The sequence below is a fragment of the Apodemus sylvaticus genome, chromosome 13, assembly GCF_947179515.1.
Source record: "Apodemus sylvaticus chromosome 13, mApoSyl1.1, whole genome shotgun sequence".
NCBI lineage: Eukaryota > Metazoa > Chordata > Mammalia > Rodentia > Muridae > Apodemus > Apodemus sylvaticus.
Window position 1 is genome coordinate 100,898,875 of NC_067484.1, and position 25,976 is coordinate 100,924,850.

The 25,976-nt window shown below is 37.1% G+C and overlaps 1 long non-coding RNA gene across 2 annotated transcripts in view; it reads right to left on the reverse strand.

The window, feature by feature from the left end:
* The window catches only part of LOC127664020 (uncharacterized), a 445,498-nt gene that overhangs the window by 163,802 nt on the left and 255,720 nt on the right, over nt 1-25,976 (reverse strand). The window contains exon 1 of one of the 2 annotated variants that reach the window (XR_007973086.1): nt 3,792-3,807. The exons of the other annotated variant lie outside the window; for it this stretch is intronic. This is a non-coding gene — a long non-coding RNA (uncharacterized LOC127664020). Of the gene's footprint in view, nt 1-3,791; nt 3,808-25,976 lie in introns of those variants that run through there. 2 annotated transcript variants of the gene reach the window in all.

A 25,976-nucleotide genomic window follows, 5' to 3' on the forward strand; every position in this document is an offset into this window, starting at 1 on the left:
ATGGGCAAGCAACAAACCCTGACTTTACTGAGGATACTGTTATACTTGCAGGCAGTAGCTTAGCATTATTGGCCTCGGAGAGTCTAAATCTAGATCCAGACTATATCAGATGCACAGGCCCACAGCCTAACATTGGACAGGACTCAGGGTGTCAATGGGGAGAGGGTTGAGGGCCTCTGAAGGAACAAGAAGTCCATTCAAAGACCCTAAGAATCATCTAACCTGGACATTAGAAGTCTGAGCCACCAACCAAAGAGAATAACACAGGAAGGACTAAAACCCCCACCATATACATAATACATGTGCTACTCAGTCTTCACAAGGGCCCCCAAAAAACTAGAGAGGGAGATGTCCCTTATGCTGGTGTCTGACTGCCCAAACTGTTCCCTTAACATGGCTAGCTTCTCTGAACTCAGGAGGAGATAATGTGCCTAATCATGCAGAGATTTGAAGTTCTATGCTTGGTGAATTCTCAAGTGGACCACACCCTACTTGGAGGACTTAGGGATGAATAACTGTTTAAGGTGAATGGAGAGATTATAGAAAATGGAATTTAATTTAATTAATAAATGATAAATAAATAAGTGAAGAAATGAGCAAATACATATTACTAGAATGAAAATATAGAAGTCAGCCCATTATTTTTAAATTTTACCTCACTCAGAATTTCAAGGTGTCAGCCAAGGAGAAAAGATTTCTGGTCAAAATATCACACAATGACCTCTCACTAAAGTTTTCCAAGTCTATTTTCATCTGAAATTCTATGATCTCAATTTTCTTTGGCTGCATACTGTCAATACTCCAATCTCCCAAGTCGGATGAAAACAACAGACTAAGATCCAAGAACAACTTTGTATGATTTTGCCTCCTCAATTTCTGATAATTTCTACATTCTTTCAAAAGAGAACCTAGATTCTGTCCAGCAGCAAAATCACTTGTTAATAATGATTTTGTGGATGTTTCTGTTGTTCTAACTTGTTACTTTGCTGCTATATTGGATTCCTCTGAACAAAAGAATCTGAGGAAATAAACGGTTGTTGTGAATAGTTCTGTCAGACCACAGTTCATCAATTTGGGAACTGAGAATAGAAACTGAAGCTAAAAACTGAAGTTAAAAGCATGGACAAACATTGTGCCCTGGCTTGCTCTCCTGCTTGGTCAGTGTCCCATGCCCAGGTAACTCTCACATCTAGACCGGGCCCACTTGTTTATGAATATTGTCACCCTCAATTCAAGAGCCTTCCCACTACACTCACCAACACTATCTCACACAGACTTACCAACCAGTCATTCTGATGAGGGCACACCCTCAACTGAGACTCCCTCAGATGACTGTAGCTCTGAAATGTTGGCAGCTTCACTTCTCTCCTGACTATGTATTGTTGTGCATTGCTAAGATTATCTCTTCCTCCCCACCTCCTCTCCCAACTTTCAACATTAGCCAGCATTCCCTCTTGAACATACCCACCAAACACGTAAGTAAAAGAGGCAACACTCAGTCAATACTCTCTGATAATCTAGACATCAAAGTATAAGCCAGGATTAATCTCCCACCTAAACAAGACAAACTGAAAATCCAGCACCTAGCCCTATAATCACCACAAATGCAGATGCCTAGATACCAGCATAGGAAGATAAGGAATACCAGCAAGGAAAATTAGTCACTATCCATAAGTTGTCAGTCCTCTCCCTTTCCTAATACAACCTCTTTTGCATTAGATCTCTTCCATTTTTAATTTAATTTAGTTTCTCAGAACATGTTTGAGGAGAAAAAGGAGGTAGAGGAGGAGGAGGAGAGGAGAAGAAGAAAGAGGAGGAGTAGAAAGAGTAGGAGTAGGAGCAGGATGAAGAGTAGTAGAAGAAGGAGAAGGAGAAGGAGAAGAAGAAGGAGAAGGAGGAGGAAGAAGAAGAAGGAGAAGAAGAAGAAGAAGAAGAAGAAGAAGAAGAAGAAGAAGAAGAAGAAGAAGAAGAAGAAGAAGAAGAAGAAGAGGAGGAGGAGGAGGAGGAGGAGGAGGAGGAGGAGGAGGAGGAGGAGGAAGAAGAAGAAGATCAATAAGCATAAAGGTCTAGAAAATATTTCAAATGAAATCATAAATAAAATCTTTCATAAAATAAAGAAGGTGCCTGTTAATGAACAAGAAGCATCAAAAATACAAAACAGATTGGGAAAACATACTTTTGCCACATAATAATCAAAACAGTAAACATATAAGTTAAAGAAATATAAACAAACAAACTACAGCAGAAATAAAATAACAAACTAAATGAATCAAAATCTGGTAATGGTTGAAATCAGAAATATTAGATACATATCCATCTTCATTTATTAAGGAATTCATTACTTATCCAATGTTCTCCCTGCATGTATTCCTGTAGGCCAGAAGAAGGCACCACATCACATTACATATGGTTGTGAGCTAACATGTGGTTGCTAAGAATTGAACTCATTACCTGTGTAGGGACAGCCAGAGTTCTTAAGCTATGAGTCATCACTCCAGCCCTAATCCTGCCTTCTTAATGTATATTATGAAAGAAAAAATTGTTTCGACACAGGTCAAAGAGTCATAGAAACCACCCATGCTTCTCCAAGAAAGCAACTGGTTTAGATGTTTTCAGCAGAATTACAATCAACCATGATGCTGAAGTTATTAAGAGGTCACGGCCTGAACTAGCATGAAAGAAGCACCACTAGAAACTTCACAGGAGTATACATCTGGATGATGCTTCTGATCCAACCTCATAGAGGACCCACCACTCCAGGTCCCATTGTTCAGCCGCATGTTCTTCCCATTGTGGGCAGGTATCCTATGCTCGACATGTCTTGATATCAGAGCTCCCTTTTGGTCCCCTCACAGCACACAACAGCAGAGTTCAGAGCAGGAAACAAAGAACCATTCAAGCCTGCACAGCAACAGGGAATACCTCAGAAGGAGAAGGAGAGGGTGAGGGCAAGTGTGAAGATCAATCAGCATAAATATCTAGAAAACATTTCCAAGAAATTAATAAATGAAAACTTTCCTAAATTAAAGAAGGTGCCTCTTAATGTAAGTGAACCAGCCAAACTACCAAACAGATTGGGAAAGAGATCCTTTGCGAAATAATAATCAAAATACTAAATGTATTAGTTAAAGAAATATAAACAAAAAAACTACACCAGGAAAAAATAACAAATTAAACAAAGCAAAAACTAGTGATGTATGAAATCAAAATGATTAGATTCATATCCATCTTCTTTTTTTTAAAGGATTTAATCCACTACTTATACAAATTCTCCCTGCAAGTTTCCTGCAGGCCAGAAAGGGCACCAGATCCCATTACATAGTTATGAGCCACAATGTGGTTGGTAAGAATTAAACTCATATCTTGTTTAGGAACAGCCAGAGCTCTTAACCTCTGAGCCATCTCTCCAGCCCTATTCCTGCCTTTTTAATATATATTATAAAATACAAAAAAGGTTAGGCCACAGGTGCTGCATAGTCACAGATACTGCCCATGCATCTACAAGAAAGCAACTGGTTCAGATGTTTTGGATAGAATTATAATTAGAAATGATATTTAAGTTATCATGAGGACATGGCCAGAACTAGCAAGTAAGAAGTACCACTAGAAATCTCACAGGAAGTAACATCTTACTGATAGTTCTGATCCAACCCCATAGAGGACACACAACCCCAGCACCCACTACCATCTGGCTAATGCTTCCCATCCATTCCCAGAGAGGACCAACCGCTCAGGCGTCCACTGCTCAGCTGCGTTTCCCTCTACATTGTGGGCAGATATTCTGTGCTTACCATGTCTTGATTTCAGAGATTCCTTGAGGTGCCCTCACAGCACCCAACAGAAGAGTTCAGAGCAGGACGCAGAGAACCATTGAAGCCTTCACAGCCACAATGAAAACACAGAAAAGCACCCGGAAGATCCCGCCTCTTTGTCTGCCTGGCAAGTCTGCCTGGCAGCTTTGATTGGCCAGCGATTCTTACCCCTCCTCAGGTTAAAGTGTGCTTCAGGTCTAAGCTCAACCTTCTCCTCCCCCCTCCCCAGATTTCAGGTGTGGTTTGCACTCTATTCGCAATTGAAAGAAGATTCCAAGAGGAATCCCACCACACCCGGTCCTGAGGGAGGACACACCATTCCAGTTCTGGCATGTCTGCTGCCAGTTCTTTCCCCCTGTAAATCAGGACCTTAAGAGGTCCTCACTTCTGACCTTGCTTGAGATATTCTCAAAGCACTTGTCTTCTTCCCATAATCAAGATTAATAACTTACATAGATTATTACCAAAGGTGAAAAGAACTTACCTGTATTACCCAGGAATGGATGACCAAATGCATGACACTGGCTATTAATATTAAAGATAGATATTCAATAGCAAGAGTTTTAGACACTCAGTGGTGGTGCATGCCTGTAATCCTAGCACTTGGTTGTCAGGCAGGTGAATCTCTGAGTTTGAGGCCAGCCTGGTCTACAGAGTGATTTCCAGGATAGCCAGTGCAATACAGAGAAATCCTGTCCCAAAAAGAGAGAAAGAAAGAAAGAAAGAAAGAAAGAAAGAAAGAAAGAAAGAAAGAAAGAAAGAAAGAAAGAAAGAAAGAAAGAAAGAAAGAAAGAAAGAAAGAAAGAGAGAGAGAGAGAATGAAAGAGAGAGAGAGAGAGAGAGAAGAATCAACAAACAAAAACAAACCAAGAGTTTTGTTTGTTTTACCTTACTTAAAAACAAACACAAATGCATGGATTACTAAAATAGGCCATTTTATTACCTATGTATAGACTATTCACATAAGATCATGGTTTGTATTTAATATCATGTACATAATAGCAAATGGATTGCAACTAAATTAAACTTGCTAATATCGCCTTATTTCATTTTGATTCTTATGACATTAAAGTAAAATATTTATATGAACGTGTGCCCTACCTCCAGCCTTTTTGAGCAAGAGTTTCAAAATTCTGTGAGCCACTGTTACCCGCCTAGAATGGAGTGCTCAGACCAGGGTGAAGCCCATTGTTTTCCAAGGACCCTAGCCTCCACCAGATGTCAGCCTCCTGCTGAGCAAGCACAACCAGTTCTGCAGACCAGTTTCCAGATTTTGGGGGAGGGGTCTTGCCCCTCCTATGTATATTTGGAGACCTTTATAAAACTTTGAGCCTTGAGCAGGAAGTCGTTTCTTGGTTCCATGTTTCTCCTCTCACCCTTTTCCCATACCCAGCTTTCCTTCCAGTTGCCCGGTAAACCATTTCATGTAGAGAGAGGCTACATGAAAGGATGAAAATATATTTATTCAATAAATCCAAACAGGTAAAATAAATATAAATTAATAACATGGGTTTGAATATTTCTTGGGAATATGTAATGTAAGGATATATTTTCAAATATTATTTATTTATTTATTTATTTACTTACTTACTTACTTACTTACTTACTTATTTTTGGTTTTTTTCGAGACAGAGTTTCTCTATATAGGTGTGGCTGTCCTGGAACTCACTCTGTAGACCAGGCTGGCCTCGAACTCAGAAACTGGCCTGCCTCTGCCTCCCAGAGTGCTTGGATAACACCACTATCACCTGGCATAATTTTAAATTTTATTGTCTACTTTTAAGTACAAGATATAAGTAAACACACATATATCCAAATGGCATCTCACTGATCCCTATCCAAATTCTAGCACATAACACAGTCTGTATCTCTTAAGGTTCTAAATTAATTTTAAAGGGATTTAAACTCCTAGACTAAGAGATATTATTCACATTGAATTTAGTCCTCATTCATACAAGAAAAATACATCTGCTCTTTCAATTATAATATATATATATATGAATTATTATAGAGACAAAACATATTAATTTAAAAATATCTTTATCTTTTTTACCTGTTTTTTTTTTTTTTTTTTTTTTGCAGTGATCTCTTCTTGTGAAGATCCCTAGAAAGAATCTGATTCCTGAGACTTACAGTGAATCAGAGAGTCAATGTGTGGACAAAAGAAGTTATGTGTCTCCAGAATGGTGCTGTAAAATCATGTATAATAGGAATCTACTGTCACCTGACTTCATGTAAGTCAAGTCTTGTCCTACAGAGGCTAAAACATCTGCTTTTCCATTCCTCACTGAGATGCCACAAATTTCATGTCAGACTCCATTTTAGAGAAACACATATAACTTTGAACACAGGTAAACTCACAGGCTGATACCTTGCACTAGTTTCCAAGTTGCCCCCAACAAAGCCTGAATCTAAATCCAGTCTCTAGGTTAATCCCCAACAAGACCAGAGTTTCCAGGTTACACCCTCAGCAAGACCAGTGTGTCTCAGAGTATTCTCCCCAACAAGCCTGCATCCCCATATTATAAGCCCATCCCTTGTCAATTGACCATCAATGCAGAAGGAAACTGGAAAAAGTGGATTACATTGATTAATTTTGTAGACAGATACCATGCACCAAAGTTAATTCAGGTTCAGGTAAACCATCGAAAAAGTCCCACACTCCCCAAAGAATTAGAAGCAGTCATTAGAAGCCTCCCAATCACAAAAAGCCAAGGGCCAGATGGTTTTAGTGTAGAACTCTATTAGACCTTCAAAGAAGGTCTTTTACTATAACTTTTCACAATTTTCCATAAAACAGAAATAGAAGGAACACTATCCAGTACTTTCTATGTAACCACAGCTATATTGATACCTAAATTACCAAAAGGCTTAACAAGTAAAACATGTACTGACTATTTTCCCTTATGAATATCTATGAAAAATAATGCACTAGAACTCCCACAACTAGAATTCTCCACGCCTGCTTTGGATTATTATATAATCTGAAACAGGTGGGACCTCTGGAAGCAAGGCTGAGTGGGAATAATTTTAGGAAAGATTCCTGCTATTAATGTTCTTGTCCTGTTGTTATTAAACATATATAATAATCAATAAGTAATAGCACACCCCTATGGAGCAGATTTCTGCAGATGCACAAAGATGTATTGTTTGATAGTCATGTTATATAGATGAATAAGTGACTTGAATTTTAATGATGATATTATAATAATTCCTAAAATTATATCTGTAAGTATTTTCTTTTAAAATGGGACTGCTACTAGGATCTTTTTCTTGTAGTCAAGACTGCAAAGAGAATTCTGCCAGTCTCCCAAGTGTCACAAGTTAATTGCTCTTAGATGGCAACAGGACATTCTCCTACTCAGAGCACATTCCAAGCGGATGCAAAACAATTAACCCAAGGTCATAAAAAGGGAAGTAGGATTTATTATAGGTGTTGGGACAGAAGATAAAATATTGACTGGTTTTATGTATACAAAACTTCACTTATAACTTAGTTATGCTTTTAAACTTTCTACAAACCTGTAGAGAAGACAAATGATAGCTAACTAATTACCCCTAATGGATATGCATGCAAACATTCTCTTTTGTAAACTTCTATCTCAATTTCTGACTTGGTATTTTGTGTGAACTTGTGGTGAACTTTGTAACATGTGATCATGTATTCTGAAAGGTGTTTAAGAGCTGAGGACAAGAGAAGTCAGAACAGAAGAATTGAGTGAGAGGAGCAGAGCTGAGAAAAGAACTGAAATGAGGAGTAGTTTTTAATCATAAGGGAACAAGATTAGAAGGAGAATGCAGAGTGAAATAACGTAGAAACTATAGGTAACATAAAATAAGAGAACAATGTGCAGGAGGCAGAGGGAAAGAGGGAAAAAAAGAAGATGTTAAAGAGAGCAGAGGAAGGCAGGCTAATCCTTACCCTGGGACAGGACGGGTCCCATGGTAAAGACAAGGCAGGCTTAGTCTTATTAAGAGAAACAAAGCTTTTCACTTACAAAAATGAATTTAATTCATTTAGCACTAAAAGGGTGGAAGCTTTTTCTTTCATGATGCAATAAAGAGTCCATTTTCATCCAGAATGAGTGAATACTTTCTGCACTGGTGCTTGGTCTTTTGCTCCATTTGCATATGTAAGTATGGATGTCTGTGTAAGTATGTAATTGTGAGAATGTATGCATGTGTGTGTTTAAGTGTGAAATTGTGAGAATGCATGTAAGCAGGGCGTAGCTGACTGTGTGCAAATATGTATGAAGTTGTATGTATGAATTTATGTGAGGTTATGCATATTTGCTTATGTAGAAGTTTCTCTTTCTGCAAGTGTTATTCACTTCTTCTGGTTCAATAGAAGTTTATTGCTCCTAAATTTCCCATAGACTGACAAACAATAGGCATCTGGACAAACAGGAAAAGGCTCTAGAAATAATCGTTTACTTAATGTCCTGAAGTTTTAGGATGAGGTGCTAAATGCCCAAGACTGCATTCTCTGGCTTCAGAAGAACACAAAAGGCAGTTCACCTACGTTAGAATAGTAACTTAGACTTAGATATGTACATTTTTTATTATTCAGCAACCCTAAATTTTTGGTAAGTCAAAGTCTTACCCATGCCGATGCTCTTCCCCCCTCCCTTGCCTCAAGAAGAACCAAAAAGAGAGAAACATATCTGCTGGAGATGGCTCCAGGCACATACTCATGGATTGGCAGGATTAATATCTTAAAATGGCCATCATGCTGAAAGCAATCTACAGATTTGAAGCAATTCTCATGAAAATTCTAACTCAATTAATCATAGAGTCATTTGCAAATTCATCTGGAGTAATAAAATAAAACAAGGAGAGAGAAAACTATTTTCCACGATCAAAGACCATTTGGGGGAAAATCACCATCTCTGACCTCATCCAATAGTGGTAAAATCTGTATGGTTATTGGTAATGAGACAGAAAGATAGATTAATGGAACAGAATTGAAGTCCCAGAAATGAACACATACACCTCTGTTCACACGATCTTTGATAAAGGATCTCAAATCATCCAGTGGAAAAAAAGACAGCAGTTTCAAGATATGGTATTTGTTCAATTGGCAGTCAGTATGTAGAAGAATGCAAGTTAATTCATTCTTATATTCCTGTACAAAGCTCAAGTGTAAGTGGATCAAGGACCTACACATAAATCCAGATACACTGAATCAAATGGAAGAGAAAGTGGGGAAGAACCTGAAACGCATAGTCACAGGGAAAATTTTCTGAACAGAACATCAATGGCTTGTGCTCTAAGATCACCAACTGACAAAAGGGGCCTCATAAAATTGAAAAGCTTCTGTAAGACAAAGGACATTGTTATTAGAACAAAACAGAAGCCAACATATTTGAAAAAGGTCTTTACCAAGCCTACATGACATAGAGGGCTAATATCTAGTACATACAAAGAATTCAAGAAGAAGATAAACTTTTAAATTGGTTCCAGAGAACCAATAAACCTATTAAAATTGGGTGCAGGGCTAAATTAATAATTCTCAATGAAGGAATATCCAATGGCCAAGAAGCATCTAAAGTTTTTCTTCAATATCCTTAGTCATCAGTGAAATGCAAATCAAAACATCAATCAGATTCCACCTTACACCAGTCAGAATGGCTAAGATTGTAAAATCAGGTGACAGAAGATGCTGGGGAAGATGTGGAGAAAGAAGAACACTCCTCCATTGCTGGTGTGATTGCAAGTTTGCACAACTATTCTCAAAATAAATCTGGTGGTTACTCTGAAAATGGGAAATAGTACAACCAGAGGACACAGCTATACCACTCCCGGGCATATACCAAAATTGTGCTTCAACATAATACAAGGACACATGCTTCACAAAGTTTATATCATGCTTATTTTTTTATAATATCCAAAGTAGGAAAGAACACAGATGTCCCTCTAGAGATGAATGGAAACAGAAAATTATTTACATCTACACAATCGAGGACTATACATGTATAAAAAACAATGACTTCATGAAATTCACAGGGAAATGGGTGGAAATAGAAAATATCATCCTGAGTGAGGTAACCCAGTCACAAAAGTATACACATGGTATTCACTCACTGATAAGCTCAATAGCTCAGAATACCCAAGAAAAAAGTCACCAAACAAATGATGCTCCAGGAGAATGAAGAACAAAGTGGGATGCTTCAGTCATTTCTAGAAGTAGAACCAAAATTTTCATGAGAGGCAAGTATGAAGCAGAGACTAAAGGAAAGGCCATCCAGAGTCTGCCCAACCTAGGGATCCATCCCTCATAGAGTCATCAAACCCAGACACCATTTTGGATGCCAAGAAGTGGTTGCTGACAGGAGCTTGATATAACTGTCTCATGAGAGGCCCTGCCAGAGCCTGACAAACACAGAGATGAATGCTTATAGACAACCATTGTATCGAGCATGGGTTCCACAATGGAAGAGTTAGAGAAAGCACTGAAGGAGCTGAGGTAATTTGCACCCCATAGGAAGAACATCATCAACCAACCAGAATCCCCAGAACTCTATGGACTAAACAACCAAACTAAGAGGACACATGGTGGGACTCATGGCTCCAACTGAATATGAAGCAAAGGATGGCCTTGTAGGGCATCAATGGAAAGAGAAGCCATTGGTCCTGTGAAGGCTTAATACTCAAGTGTAATGTCAGGGAGGTGAGGTGGCTGTGGGTGGTTGTGGGCAAGAACACAATAATAAGTGAGGCAGAGGAGGGATGAGATAAGGAGTTTCTGGAGGGAAAAGAAGAAAATGGATAACATTTGAAATGCACATAAAGAAAATATTCAATAAAAGAAAAGGAAAATATATATTCATAAGCTCTTACGTGTTAATACACGTAAATTGTGTTACAGTGTTTAAAATGCATTTTATACCTGTGTATATTGAATAACAATCATTATACTTAAAAATGCTTATTTGTGTTACAAGGAAATGTAAGAATATGTTACAAATTTTAAAACAGAATGAACATTTTGAAGCTAAACATTAAGAAAATACTGTTTATGCACAGTGAGATAAACCATCAATAATATCAATATTTCCAGGATCTATGTAGAAATTTATTTTTTATTGATATATTTTTATTTACATTTCAAATGATTTCCCCTTGTCTGGGTCCCCACTCCCCGCAAGTCCCCCTGTTACTCCATCTACCCCTTCCCACTTCCCTGTTCTGGAATTCCCCTATACTCTTGCACTGAGACTTTCCAGAACCAGGGTCCACTCCTCCATTCTTTTTGGACATCATTTAATTTGTGGATTATGTCTTGGGTATTCAAAGTTTCTAGGCTAATATCCTCTTATCAGTGAGTGCATACCTTTATTGATCTTTTGAGACTGGGTTACCTCACTTAGTATGATGTTCTCCAGCTCCATCCATTTGCCTAAGAATTTCATGAATTCATTGTCTCTAATGGTTGAATAGTACTCCATTGTGTAAATTTACCACATTTTTTGTATCCATTCCTCCGTTGAAGGACACCTAGGTTCTTTCCAGCTTCTGGCTACTACAAATAGGGCTGCTATGAACATAGTTGAGCATGTGTCTTTATTGCATGCTGAAGAATCCTCTGGATATATGCCCAGTAGTGGTATAACAGGGTCCTCAGGAAGGGTCATGCCCAGTTTTCTGAGGAACCGCCACACTGATTTCCAAAGTGGTTGCACCATCTTGCAATCTCACCAGCAGTGGAGGAGTGTTCCTCTTTCTCCACATCCTCGCCAACACCTGCTGTCTCCTGAGTTTTTGAACTTAGCCATTCTGACTGGTGTGAGGTGAAATCTCAGGGTTGTTTTAATTTGCATTTCTCTAATGATTAATGATGTTGAATATTTCTTAAGGTGTTTCTTAAGGCTCTCCGAAGTTCTTCATGTGAAAATTCTTTGTTTAGCTCCATACCCCACTTTTTAATGGGGTTATTTGGTTCTCTGGCTTCTACTTTCTTGAGTTCTTTGTATATCTTAGATATTAGCCCTCTGTCGGATTTAGGGTTGGTGAAGATCCTTTCCCAATCTGTTGGTTGACATTTTGTCATTTTGACAGTGTCCTTTGCCTTACAGAAACTTTGTAGTTTTATGAGGTCCCATTTGTAAATTCTTGATCTTATCTTAATATTTTCAAATGCTAATATTCATTGAATGGAATTATTATTTTAAAAATATTTCATTTAAATTATTTATCCATTTCTAAGTACACAAAATTATATTATATACCACATACCCAGATTTTTATCCTTTGGGCTCTTTTTAATATGTACTTCTAGCATGTTGTTTCTATATCAATTTCCTAAAATCCTATCAGATTTCTCTTAACACTTCAGTCTTCGTTATTCTTTTACATCCTTTAAGTGATGTTTGAGCACAGAGATCTTCTCTCATTAAAGAATTTGTTCATTTGCTCCAACACAGTTAGCAGTTCACCTGCTATTATTACCTGTTACCTCTCATCAAGAGTAAACATACCAAACATGCTCTTTTGATGCAATTTGCATTTTCACTTGAGTGGTTGCCGCTAAGTTTTTCTATCTAAATCTGAAAAGTGTATTGACACAGTTCACTAATTTATAATTTTAAACCATATTTTTTCACCAATGAAAATTTCCACAGCTTTTCCAAGGAGGTGTGGAAAATACAGAAAACATCAGAAATGAATTTTCTACTAAACTAACATAGAAGAATAATAAGGTTAAGCAACCATCACTATCAAACTGTACAGTGTATTGTGGCTACCAATTGGAAAACATATTCTTCAAATCCAAAATACATGAAAATTGAATAAGAGATGCGATGAGCATCAGAGACAGAAAAGCACAGAAAATCTTGGTTTATGAAAGAAGTACCAAGCACAATGATTAGCTAAAAGGTGAATGATTTCAACACAACTTACCTCATTATCTCTAGGCACATATGGTAATATCTCATGCTTAGGATCTCAGACACTGAGGGTAGTTTCTTCTCAAAAAGTACATTTATTCTCCTAGTTTTCCTCTAATGCTATATTAATTAAATAGTTAATAGAAATATTGACCATCTATCTGATCCTGACAATAAGGAAAATCTGTATCTGGATATTTGTATGATTGGACCAAAATTTATTCTGATAACAGAATAGGAAGCCTTGCAGTCTTTTCCCACATTCAGTGACAAATACAGAATTGCAGAAAGGGCTTACTTAATGCCTATTTTACAAAGCAAAATAGATGTATATTCACAAGTACATATGTAATATTATACATGTAATCAGGTATAGTAGACCAACACATACATCAATATTTCAATGAATGAATGTATGCCCAAATCTTGGAGCGCAAAACTAGAAAAAATGTTATGAAGGCATTTAGATGAATGTTAATATAGGAATTGTTTGCAGACAGTTGAATATAGAATATGATGCAATATCGTCATATTGAACTCTTACTTATTGTGGGAATTGTCGAATTAAAGCAGATGAAAAGGCATCTTTCACCATATGACATCAACAAAGACTCAACAGAGAGAATACAGGCTCATTTTCCAGCATTATGAACTGGAGCCCAATGAATTAAAGCTAAATTAAAGTGTGACACATTTGACATTATTAAAATAATGATTGGTGTAACAATTTTCAGTGGTTCCTAAACTTAGAGGGGGAGGAACAGGCCAGAAACCCACAGTTTGTTTACACAGTTAAATATTTCTAATTAGTGCCATTGATGCAGAAAATAAAGTTATTGGCTTAACTAAAATCAAAAATTTCTTTATAAAAATTGGCTTCAATTGGTCCTTTTTCTTTCCAAGGAAGTAAACCACAGTCACTTCGCAAATCTCCATCATTATCATGATTATTCTTTATCCTCCAAAAGCAAATGGGTTCAGTCAAACAGCAAAAAATAAGCGAAAAATTCAGGAGCAAAAAGGAAATAGTGAAAACATAAAGATTCTTCATGTCTGCTAGGATCTAAGATGCAGTTGTGAAATCTGTTTCTATGCAAACATCGCACACACACACACACACACACACACACACACACACACACATATATATTTACAACTTTGTGTCTGTTTAAAATCTACTGCTCTCTGGAAGTCCACTTAATTATATCCAAAATTTCCCTTCAATTCATCCTATGTCATTCTCCCTAGATACATTAAGAAAATTCTGGCATTAAGCTCTACATCTGATGTCCGAAAACTTTTGATCAAAACATTTCTGAAAACATGTTTTGGAGATCACGTTCTAGATCCTCAGGTGCCATGATGTTATTCATATTTCTGAAAACATGTTTTGGAGATAATTTTCTCCATCCTCAGGTGCCATGATTTCATTTGTATGCATGGCATAATTCCCAAGGACCATCTGCTCTTGAGCAGCTTGGTCCAGAATATGTGTCAACACCCATATATTCGAACACAATGGATTTCAACATAACTTCCATAGCCAAGAGTTTAGAAAGTCATAAAAGTTCCATATCTTTCACACCTTGAGAAGAATCATGGGGCATTATGTGTTCCACTGTCTAGTGTAGGGAAGTGCAGTCTTACCTGAAACACTGGGCCAGGAATTAAATGTGCTTTCTATTGTTTATATACTATTGTATGCTGGTTGTGTTTACAAAATATCTTCAAACTTACTGTGATTCCTATTATCTGGAGAGCATATCATTATGCCAAATCTAAAACCGCCTGGATTATAAAAAAATCAATGCCCATCCTGTCAATACCAGTACTTGTGCAGACATTCACTGAGTTATTATGCCGATCTCTTGGCTGATAAACATTTCCTGGCAGTCAGTGCCATTTGATGAACCATTTCTTTGTTGATGTTTGTTCACACCTCATTAAGAAGCTTGAGAACAATTTCATACATTTTTCTCAAAGAAATGAAAGAATTGACATGCCATTTCTGAGAGAGAATTGTTAACCATTTTATTGGTATTATTTCCCATGAAATTATTCCATTATTATATTTCTTCAATTTTATCAGAAGTAGATTCCTTCAAAATCTATACTTTTAAAAGGAAATTTTATATCTCCTTGGTCAATTAGTAAAGATATATTTTCTATGTTTACTATTTTACTTTTATTATTTTCCAACAAATTCTTCAATTTTAACATGTTTTTCTTTATATTTCCTCAATTTGATCAAAAATAGTATCCATTTAAATCTTGAATTTTATCAGAAATAGTTTCTTCTTAGCACTTCAATAATTTTAGAATTATTTAATTTTCTCTACCATTTTTTCTGTATTTTATTCCATGAAATCTTTAATTTTAACATTATTTCTATATATTTCTTCAATTTTATCAGATATATTTTCCATCAAAATCTTCAATTTCATTAAAATATGCTTCTATATGCTTCTATGTGCTTGGTCAATTAATTACAATATATTTTCTATGTTTTCTGTTTTACCATTATTATTTACCAACAAATTCTTCTATTTCAACATATTTTTCTTTACATTTCTTCAATATTTTCTGAAATATTTTACACATAAGTATTCGATTTAATCAGAAAATGTTTTTCTTATCTCTTTATTTACTTTGGAAACATTTCCTATGTCTTTCATATTATCTGTATAATTCTCCAGGAAAATCCACAATTTTAGCACATTTTTCTATATATTTCTTCAATTTTATCAGAAATACTTTTGATGAAAATCTACAATTTTATCAAAAAATATTTCTACTTAACACTTCAATTACTTTAGAAATGCTTAATATGTATACCATTTTATCTATTATTTTCCATGAAAATATTCAATTTGAAAACATTTTTATACATATTTCTAAGACTAAGAGAGAGACAAGGGCTGTTTGGGGCATGTAGAATTTGACATTCATTTACAGATGTGGACACACATCTGGTGGGGAGTGTTTAGGGACATCTGTATCTCACAGTCTGACTGACAGAGGATGTAACACAGAGAATGTACCACACACTTTGTTTTCATCTCTCAGTCAGAGTGTCAGATCTGAGTCATCTTGTTTTCCTGAACCCTGTCCACTGGCATCATCTCCAAGCAGGACTGTCCTGAGAACGTTCCTCCCACCCTGAATCTCCACATGCTGAAGGTGTCCCTGGAACTCCCTTCTAACAAGTTCATGTGGCCTAGGAAGCCTAGGAAGAAAGTGGACATCTCAAGTCTTCTGCTGCCAACTTGATGGGCTGATTCTTCTCTTCATCCTGTCCCAGTTCTCCACAGTTAACACATTTGGAAATAAAGCACAACAGTTTCCCATGGTTCTGACACTGACAAATCTCAGTGGCTGATACCCCTGGCTTTTGAAATAGAGGTGATCAACATTTGTGTCCCAGGGAGTCTCCCGGGATGGGCTCTTTAGCTTCTGTTCAGTAGAGGGAAAGCAGTAACAGGAAGGCAAAGCCTGTTCCCTATGACATAAGCAATCCCTTGTCTGAACATTCTACTGTATCCTGGAGAGCTCTGGACATCCCCTGTGATGTCACCAGTGATGTCATAACACCCAGTGCTCTTAGGGATTTCAATTAGTCCCTAGAGTGTTCACCCATATTTATGTCTTCAAGATGGTGGAGGAGTCTACTTGAGAGTGAGAATGGGAAAGTTAGAGAAATGAGAGGCCAAAGGAAGCTGGCTTTCCATCTCACTGCAAACCAACAAGGAAGATGCGGTCCTGGGAAAGGCACAGGGAGTCATGGAACAGTGATGTGAAAGTTCCTGGAGTAAGCATCTGTGAGCCTGGCTTCCCATTAGTGGGTGACAGGAAATGGTGCCACAGTGAATTTAATGAACGTTCCTGCTTATAGTAATTCCTGAAAGGTGGTGATTCTAGCACATTAGTTTGTCCCTCCCCAAAGACTGAGCTAGCTAGTCCAAAGCTGCAAATTTTTATATTATTATGTTTTCCTTACTGGCTATTGGGGTGTAACCTGGGGGCAAAACGAGTCCATAGAGAGTCAGGGAGGAAATATTTCCCAATTTATATCAGTTCAATATTTTACCTCCAATTTGTTTTTCTAGGTATGGTGGCTATCAGACTCTAGTAACTCAGAGCAAAATATTTTGACACCTTACATTCTAAGATCTCCTCTGTCAACCTTATACATGAGAATAAAACCCTAAATTTCCTGAATCAGCAATTGTGTTTCAGATATACCTTTAATACAGCCAAACTACTGTCAGAACCAGAAACTGGATACATTTTCCAGATCTAGATTGTTTTAGACTTCCAGTTATATACTAACAAAGGAATTAGCAACTTAGATATTCACAGAACTCAAGTGATAATCAAGTAATTAGTTACCTAGATTCAGACAGACTGGTGTCAGCAATGAACATTTGTGCTGCCCTTTGCTGGATCTCACTGTCAGCTATTTCTGCAGCTAATTTTCCTCTGAGATAAATGCCCTTCAGTACTCTTCTGCTTTAGAAATATCTGGTTTACTTTCTGCCCTAATAATATGTTTACTAAAGGCATTTATGTGAAATTTTCAATTGACAGTTACAATTAGGGGAAAGTAAGTTCCAACAAGCAATAATCACAAATTTATGGCTTACTAAAATATGCCCTTTTATTACTTATTTATAGGCTATAAACATGAGATCATGGTTTGTATTTAATGTAATGTACATAATATCAAATGGATTACAAATAAATTAAACTTGCTAATGTAGCCCTATTTCATTTTGTTCCTTATGACATTAAACTTAAAAGTTTATTCGAAAAGATGAAAATATATTTAATCAATAAATCCACATAGGTAAAATAAGTATAAAATAATAATATGGGTTTGAATCTTTCTTTGAAAGAGGTAACATAAGATTATGTTAAAAATTTAATGTCTACTTTTAAGGACATGATATATGTAAATATACAATTCTGGTCCACATGGTATCTCATTGATTCCTATCCAAATTCTAGTACATAACACAGTCTCTATCCCTCAAGGTTCTAAATTAATTTTAAAGAGTATATAACTCCTAGACAAGGAGAAGTTATTCATATTGGACATAGACCTCACCTATACAAGAAAAACATTTCTGTTCTTTAAATTATGATATATTCATATTGAATTTTTATACAGACAAAAACATGTTAATTTAAAAAATATCTTTATCTTTTAAAGTGATTCTTTCAGTGTTCTCTTTTTGTTAAACTTCCTAGAAAGAATCTGATTCCTAAGACTGACAGTGAATCAGGCAGTCAATGTGTGGGACAAGAGACCTTGTGGGTCTCCAGACTGGTGCTGTAAAATCATGGATAACAGGAATCTACTGTCACCTAATTTTATGTGAGTGTGGTGCCAGGTCTTCGCCTACAGAAGCTAAACTACCCACTTTTCCATTCTTCATTAAAATGCCAAAGATTTTCAGGTAAGACTCCATTTTTGAGAACCACACATAATTTTGAACTCAGGAAAACTCACAGGCTGATACTTAGCACTAGTTTTCAAGTTCCCCGCAGTAAATCCTGCACCTAAATCTAGTCTGTAGTTTAATCACCAACAAGACCAGAGTTTCCAAGTTACACCTTTTACAGAATCTGTTCCTGTTTTTAGCCCTCAACAGAATGCTAGTGGCTGTCGGGGCTACTTGGTATACTGGCTGGGGTAACAAATCCAAGTGAGTAGTGTGCTGTCAAAAAGACCAGTGTCTCAGGGTATTCCCCCCAACAAACCTGCATGCCCAGGTTACAGGCCCATCCATTGCCTAATGGCCATCAGTGCATATGGGTGCAGAAGTCAAGTTTATGATATGACCTCCAGTACCAGGCAATTATGTTAAAAGTCGCAGTAGCTTTCCAATTAGATGTTTGCACATGTACTCCCTGCTTGATGCTTACCATAAAGCCTTGTCCCTATAAACAATAGGAGCTCCCACACCATCAAAACCATTAGGTGTAATGGTGGTACACTGGGGAATCAGGCCTGAGCTTGCTATAATAGAATAAAGACCCTGCTTTGAGTTGAATCAGATTGGTTCATGGGTGTGTTTTCTTGGGGCTATCTAACATTCCCCTGGCTCAACATGCTCAATTTCCACTAACATGGAATAGCAGGCCAAGACCTGTTTGTAAAATGGAAAATAGTGGGATTGAGGTGATGACAGTAGAGCATTTATTGGTCCAAATTTCAAAACCTATTGTTCACAATAAGGGCCTGCCAAAGGCTCCAAACAACACTCCTATCTAACCATAAAACTGGTAGAGCAGCTGGCACAGCACCCTGGTTCTTTTACAGAACCTGTTCCTGTTTTTAGCCCTCAACAGAATGCTAGTGGCTTTCGGGGCTACTTGGTACACTGGCTGGGGTAACAATTCCAAGTGATAAGTGTGCTGTCTCCAGGGTTCTGATATGCACATTAACTGTTGTGCTTCTTTCTTTGTGGTAGGAGTGGCCATGTGCAATGTCTTTAACCTTGGAATTAATGTCCCTGAATACTCTACAACACTAGATTCCTAAGCATTTTACAGAATTAGAAGACCACTAAATTTTAGTTGGATTTATTTTCAGTCCTCTGATGCTCTTATGCGTTAAAAATGAGTCCAAATTAATAGACACCTTGTGCCCTGTAGATAATTTCTCCATAATGTGCACTATAGATCATTAATATCTTATTTATTGAAAGACACAGATGCTAAAGATCCCTTCTACCTTAGTTATGATATAGGAATGTAAACATAATATATCCTCAAGGCAAAAGTGTAATGGTATACTACTGTTAATGGCAAATAAAAAACATTGCTTCTGGTGATGTTAATGGAGAGATATAGTGGCAAAAAGACATTTACTAGATTAGTAACTGCACATCATGTGCCAACAAATGTGTTCATCTTCTGAAGAAAGGATGGCACTAAGTCACCTTTTTACCTAGCTGCCTCCTCTCTTCACTGTTCATCTTACTGCTGACATCTAGGCTGGAAACTGCTCTACAGGTTTCTGATTTCTTTCTCATATTCAGATGCTTTTGTTCCAGCTCTCAGTCTCTGCTTTCACCTTACTAAGCTTTTATTGCTATAAGCAAAGTCAGTGTCTTGTTCTGAAGCAGGGTTTGCTGCTTCTTAATGAAAAAAAAAAAAAAAACCTCATACTGGACATTATGTGATTTATCTTTAACATTGCAGATTTTCATGGACTTCCCCAACTAGAGACCTTCCAGATTCATGAGTGACCTCTGCATCTGGACACAAATGTGTACTTAATAACTAATTTTTAAATCCATAGGAATGAGAATGAAATTATAACACATTATAAGCCACACCTGTTGTGTAGACTATATGTCACAGCTTGTGCTTTTGATTAAAATGCACAAGGAATCCATGTTTGATGCAGAAAATGATTAAATACAGATGAAAAAGAGAAAACCCAAAAGGTAAAGTAAACTTAAATTCCCCCATTGAAATTTATTTGAATATTCTATTATTGATTCCACTTGTTTTCCCAATACTGTTATACAAATATAAAAAAAAACATAAGGTACAAAGGGATATGTGCGAATGTATGTATTCATGTGACATTTTTTCTATCCAGACTTGATGAAAATATTTGAGGTGGAAGTGAGACATGTTTTTTTTCTATATTCTTTGTTTACATTCCAAAAGCTTTACCCTTTTCCCAGTCCCCCCATATGTCCCATAAGTCCTCTTCCCTCCATCCATTCTCCTATCTTTCCCCGTCCCTTTTCTCTGTCCTGGTACTCCCCAATAATACTGGATCAAGCCTTTCCAGGATTAGGGCCCTCTTCTTCCTTCATCATGGGAATCATTTGATATGCTATTTGTATCTTCAGTATTCAGAGCTTCAGGGCTAATTAATATCCACTTATCAATGATTGCATTCCATGTGTTTTCTTTTGTGATTGTGTTACCTCTCTTAGGATGATAGTTTCCAGTTCCAACCATTTGCCTAAAAAATTCATGAATTCATTGTTTTTAATTGCTGCATAGTACTCCATTGTTTATATATACCACATTTTTTCTATCCATTCCTCCACTGAGGGATATCTGAGTTCTTTCCAGCTTCTGGCTATTATAAAAAGGCTGCTATGAATATAGTGGAGCATGTTTCCTTATTGCATGCTGGGGAATCCTTTGGGTATATGCTCAGGAGAGGTATAGCAGGGTCCTCCGGAAGTGTCATGTCCAGTTTCCTTAGGAACCACCAGACTGATTTCCATAGTGGTTGTACCATCTTATAATCCCACCAAGAGTGAAGGAGTGTTCCTCTTTCTCCACATCCTCGCCAACACCTGCTGTCTCCTGAGATTTTAACCTTAGCCATTCTGACTGGCATGAGGTGAAATCTCAGGGTTGTTTTGATTTGCATTTCCCTAATGACTAATGATGTTGATCATTTCTTAAGGTGCTTCTTGGTTATCCAAATTTCTTCAGGTGAAAATTCTTTGTTTAGTTCTGTACTCCAGTTTTTTATAAGGTTATTTGATTCCCTGGGGACTATCTTCTTGAGTTCTTTGTATATATTGGATATTAGCCCTCTATCAGATGGAGGGTTGGTGAAGATCTTTTCCAAATCTGTTGGTTGCCATTTTGTCCTTTTGACAGTGTCCTTTGCCTTACAGAAACGTTGTAATTTTATGAGATCCCATTTGTCAATTATTGATCTTAGAGCATAAGTTATTGGTGTTCTGTTCAGGAACATTTCCCCTGTGCCCATGTCCTCAAGGGTCTTCCCCAGTTTCTTTTCTATTAGTTTCAGTGAGTCTGGATTTATATGGAGGTCCTTGATCCACTTGGAGTTGAGCTTAGTACAAGGAGATAAGAATGGAACAAGTCGCATTCTCCTGCATGCTGACCTCCAGTTGAGCCAGCACCATTTGTTGAAAAGGCTTTCTTTTTTTCCCACTGGATGTTTTCGGCTCCTTTGTCGAAGATCAAGTGGCCATAGATGTGTGGGTTCATTTCTGGGTCTTCAATTCTATTCCATTGGTCCACTTGCCTGTCCCTATGCCAATACCATGCAGTTTTTAACACTTTTGCTCTATAGTATTGCTTGAGGTCTGGGATACTAATTCCCCCAGAAGTTCTTTTACTGTTGAGAATAATTTTAACTATTCTTGGATTTTTGTTATTCCAGATAAATTTGAGAATTGCTTTTTCTAACTCTGAAGAACTGAGTAAGGATTTTAATGGGGATTGAATTGAATCTGTATATTGCTTTTGGCAAGATGGCCATTTTAACTATATTAATCCTGCCAATCCACGAGCATGGAAGATTTTTCCATTTTCTGAGTTCTTTGATTTTCTTCTCCAGAGACCTCAAGTTAAGTCATATAGATCTTTCACTTGTTTGGTTAGAGTCACACCAAGATACTTTATATTATTTGTGGTTATTGTGAAGGGTGTCATTTCCCTAACTTCTTTCTCAGCCTGCTTATCCTTTGAGTATAGGAAGGCAACTGATTTGCTTGAGTTGATTTTATAACCAGTCACTTTGCTGAAGTTGTTTATCAGCTGTAGTAGTTCTCTGGTGGAGTTTTTTGGGTCACTTAAATATATTATCATGTCATCTGCATATAGTGATAATTTTACTTCTTCCTTTCCAATTTGTATCCCTTTGTCTTCCTTATGTTGTCTAATTGCTCTAGCTAGAACTTCAAGTACTATATTGAAAAGATATGGAGAAAGAGGGCAGCCTTGTCTAGTCCCTGATTTTAGTGGGATTGCTTCAACTTTCTCTCCATTTAGTTTGATATTGGCTACAAGTTTGCTGTATATGCTTTAACTATGTTCAGGTATGGGCTTGAATTCCTGATCTTTCCAAGACTTTTAGCATGTAAGGATGCTGAATTTTGTCAAATGCCTTTTCAGCATCTAATGAAATGATCATATGTTTTTTTCTTTGAGTTTGTTTATGTAGTGGATTGTATTTATGGATTTCCGTATATTGAATCATCTCTGCATCCCTGGGATGAAGCCCACTTGGTCATGGTGGATGATCATTTTGATGTGTTCTTGGATTCGGTTGGCAAGAATTTTATTGAGTATTTTTGCATCAGTATTCATAAGTGAAATTGGCCTGAAGTTCTCTTTCTTTGTTGGATCTTTTTATGCTTTTGGTATCAGTGTAATTACGGCTTTGTAGAACGAGTTTGGTAGTGTTCCTTCTGTTTCCATTTTGTGGAACAGTTTGAAGAGTACTGGTGTTAGGTCTTCTTTGAAGGTCTGACAGAATTCTGCATTGAAGCCATCTGGTCCCGTGCTTTTTTTTTTTTTTTTTTTTTTTTTTTTTTTTTTTTTTTTTTTGGTTGGAAGACTTTTTATGACCCCTTTTATTTCTGTAGCGGTTATGGGAATATTTAGATGATCTATTTGATCCTGATTTAATTTTGGTGTTTGGAATCCTCCAGATTCTCCTGTTGTGCTGAGTACAGGGGTTAGTAGTAAGATCTGATGATATTTTGAATTTCCTCAGTTTCTGTTGTTATATCTCCCATTTCATTTCTAATTTTGTTAATCTGGATACTGTCTCTGTGCCCTTTGGTTAGTCTAGCGAAGGATTTATCTATCTTGTTGATTTTCTCAAAGAACAAGCTCCTGGTTTTGTTGATTCTTTGTTTGGTTCTCGTAGTTTCTACATGATTGATTTCAGCCCTGAGTTTGATGATTTACTGCTTTCTACTCCTCCTGGGTGAATTCACTTCATTTTGCTCCAGGGCTTTCAGGTGTGTCATTAAGCTGCTAGTGTATGCTCTCTCCATTTTCTTTTTGGAGGCACTTAGGGCTATGGGTTTTCCTCTTAGCAATGCTTTCGTTGTGTCCCACAGATTTGGGTATGTTGTGTCTTCATTTTCATTAAATTCTAAAAAGTCTTTGATTTCTTTCTTTATTTGTTCCTTGACCAAGGTATCATTGAGTAGAGTATTGTTCAGTTTCCATGTGTATGTGGGCTTTCTGTTGTTTTTGTTGCTATTGAAAACCATTTTTACTCCATAGTGACCTGATAGGACGCATAGAATTGCTTTGATCTTCTTATATTTGTTGAGGTCTGTCTTGTGACCAATTATATGGTCGATTTTGGAGAAGGTACCATGAGGTGCTGAGAAAAAGGCATATTATTTTGCTTTAAGTGAAATGTTTTATATATATATATATATATATATATATATATATATAATTGCTCCAAAGCTTCAATTAGTATCACTGTGTCCCTGTTTAGTTTCTGTTTTCCTGATCTGTCCATTGAGGAAAGTGCAGTGTTGAAGTCACCCACAATTATTTTGTTAGGTGCAATGGGTGCTTTGAGCTTTAGTAAAGTTTCATTTATGAATGACGGTGCCTTTGAATTTGGAGCATAGATGGTTAGGATTGAGAGTTCTTGGTGTGTTTTTCCCTTCACCAGCAAGAAGTGTCCCTCAGTGTCTCTTTTGATGACTTTAGGTTGAAAGTCAATTTTATCTGATATTAGAATGGCTACTCTGGCATGTTTCCTGAGACCATTTGCTTGTAAAATTGTCTTCCAGCCTTTTGCTCTAAGGTAGTTTTTGTCTTTGACACTGAGATGTGTTTCCTGTACGCAGAAAAATGTAGGATCCTGTTTACATATCCAGTCCATTATTCTAAGTCTTTTATTGGGGCATTGAGTCCATTGATGTTAAGAGATATTAAGGAATAGTGATTATTACTTCCTCTCATTTTTCATGTAATCTTTTATATCTGATTGGTTATCTTCTTTTGGGTTTGATGAAAGAAGTTTACTATCTTGCTTTTTCCAGGGTGAAGTTTCCCTCCTTGTATTGGAGTTTTCTTCCTATTATCCTTTGTAGGGCTAGGTTTGTTGTAAGATATTGGGTAAACTTGGTTTTGTCATGGAATATCTTCATTTCTCCATCTATGGTGATTGAGAGTTTTGCTGGGTATAGTAGTTTTTGCTGGCATTTGTGTTCTCTTAGAGTCTGCATGAGATTTACCCAGGATCTTCTAGCTTTCATAGTCTTTGGTGAGAAGTCTGGTGTGATTCTGATTGGTCTTCATTTATATGCTACTTGGCCTCTTTCTCTTACTGCCTTTAATATTCTGTCTTTCTTTAGTATATTTGGGGTTTTGATTATTATGTGACGGGAGGTATTTCTGTTCTGCTCCAGTCTATTTGGAGTTCTGTAGGCTTCTTTTATATTCATGGGCTTCACTCTCTTTAGATTAGGGAAGTTTTCTTTCATAATTTTATTGAAGATATTTGCTGGCCCTTTAAGTTGTAAATCTTCACTCTCATCTCTGCCTATAATACATAGGTTTGGTCTTCTCATTGTGTCCTGGATTTCCTGTATATTTTCGGTTACAAGCTTTTTGCATTTTGCATTTTTTTTGACCACGGTTTCTATGTTATCTTCGGCATCTGAGATTCTTTCTTCTATCTTTTGTATTCTGTTTTTCATATTTGCATCTATGGCCCCTGATTTCTTCCCAAGGTTTTCTATCTCCAAAGTTGTCCCCCTTTGTGATTTCTTAGTTGTTTCTACTTCTATTTTTAGATCCTGGATGTTTTTGCTCCATTTCTTCACTTGCTTGTTTGTGTTTTCCTGTAATTCTTTAAGAATTTTTGTGCTTCCTCTTTCATGACTTCTACCTGTTGATCAAAGCTCTCCTGTATTTCTTTAAGTGATTTTTGCATTTCCTCCTTATTGGTTACTATCTTTTTACCCATATTCTCCTGAATTTATTTAAGTGATTTTTGTGTTTCCCTTATAAGGGCTTCTAGCTTTTGATCATTTTCTCCTGAATTTCTTTAAGAGATTTATTTTATCTTTCATGTGTTCTTGTAACAGCATCATGACGAGTGATTTTAAATCCAAATCTTGTTTTTCTGGTGTGTTGAGGTATCCAGGACTTGCTGTTAATGGAGAATTGGGATCAGATGCTTCCATATTGCCTTGATTTCTGTTAGTAACGTTCTTATATTTGCCTTTTACCATCTAAATCTCACTGGTGTTAGTTGGTCTTGTTGTCAATGCAGGACTCACCTGTGCAAGCTGCCGCCTTGCAGCTGGCCTCAGGATGAACTTCTGGCCCTCTGCACTGCTTGGAGATGGGGCATGTGGCCCAGGCTGCTCCCGATCCAGAGGTGGTGACCAGAATGCTCCCGCCAGAAGCCTGGCCTATGGACTGGATCCTCCGATCTTCCGGGTCAGACAGACTCACCAGTGTAAGCTGTCTCCCTGCAGCTGGCCTCTGGGTA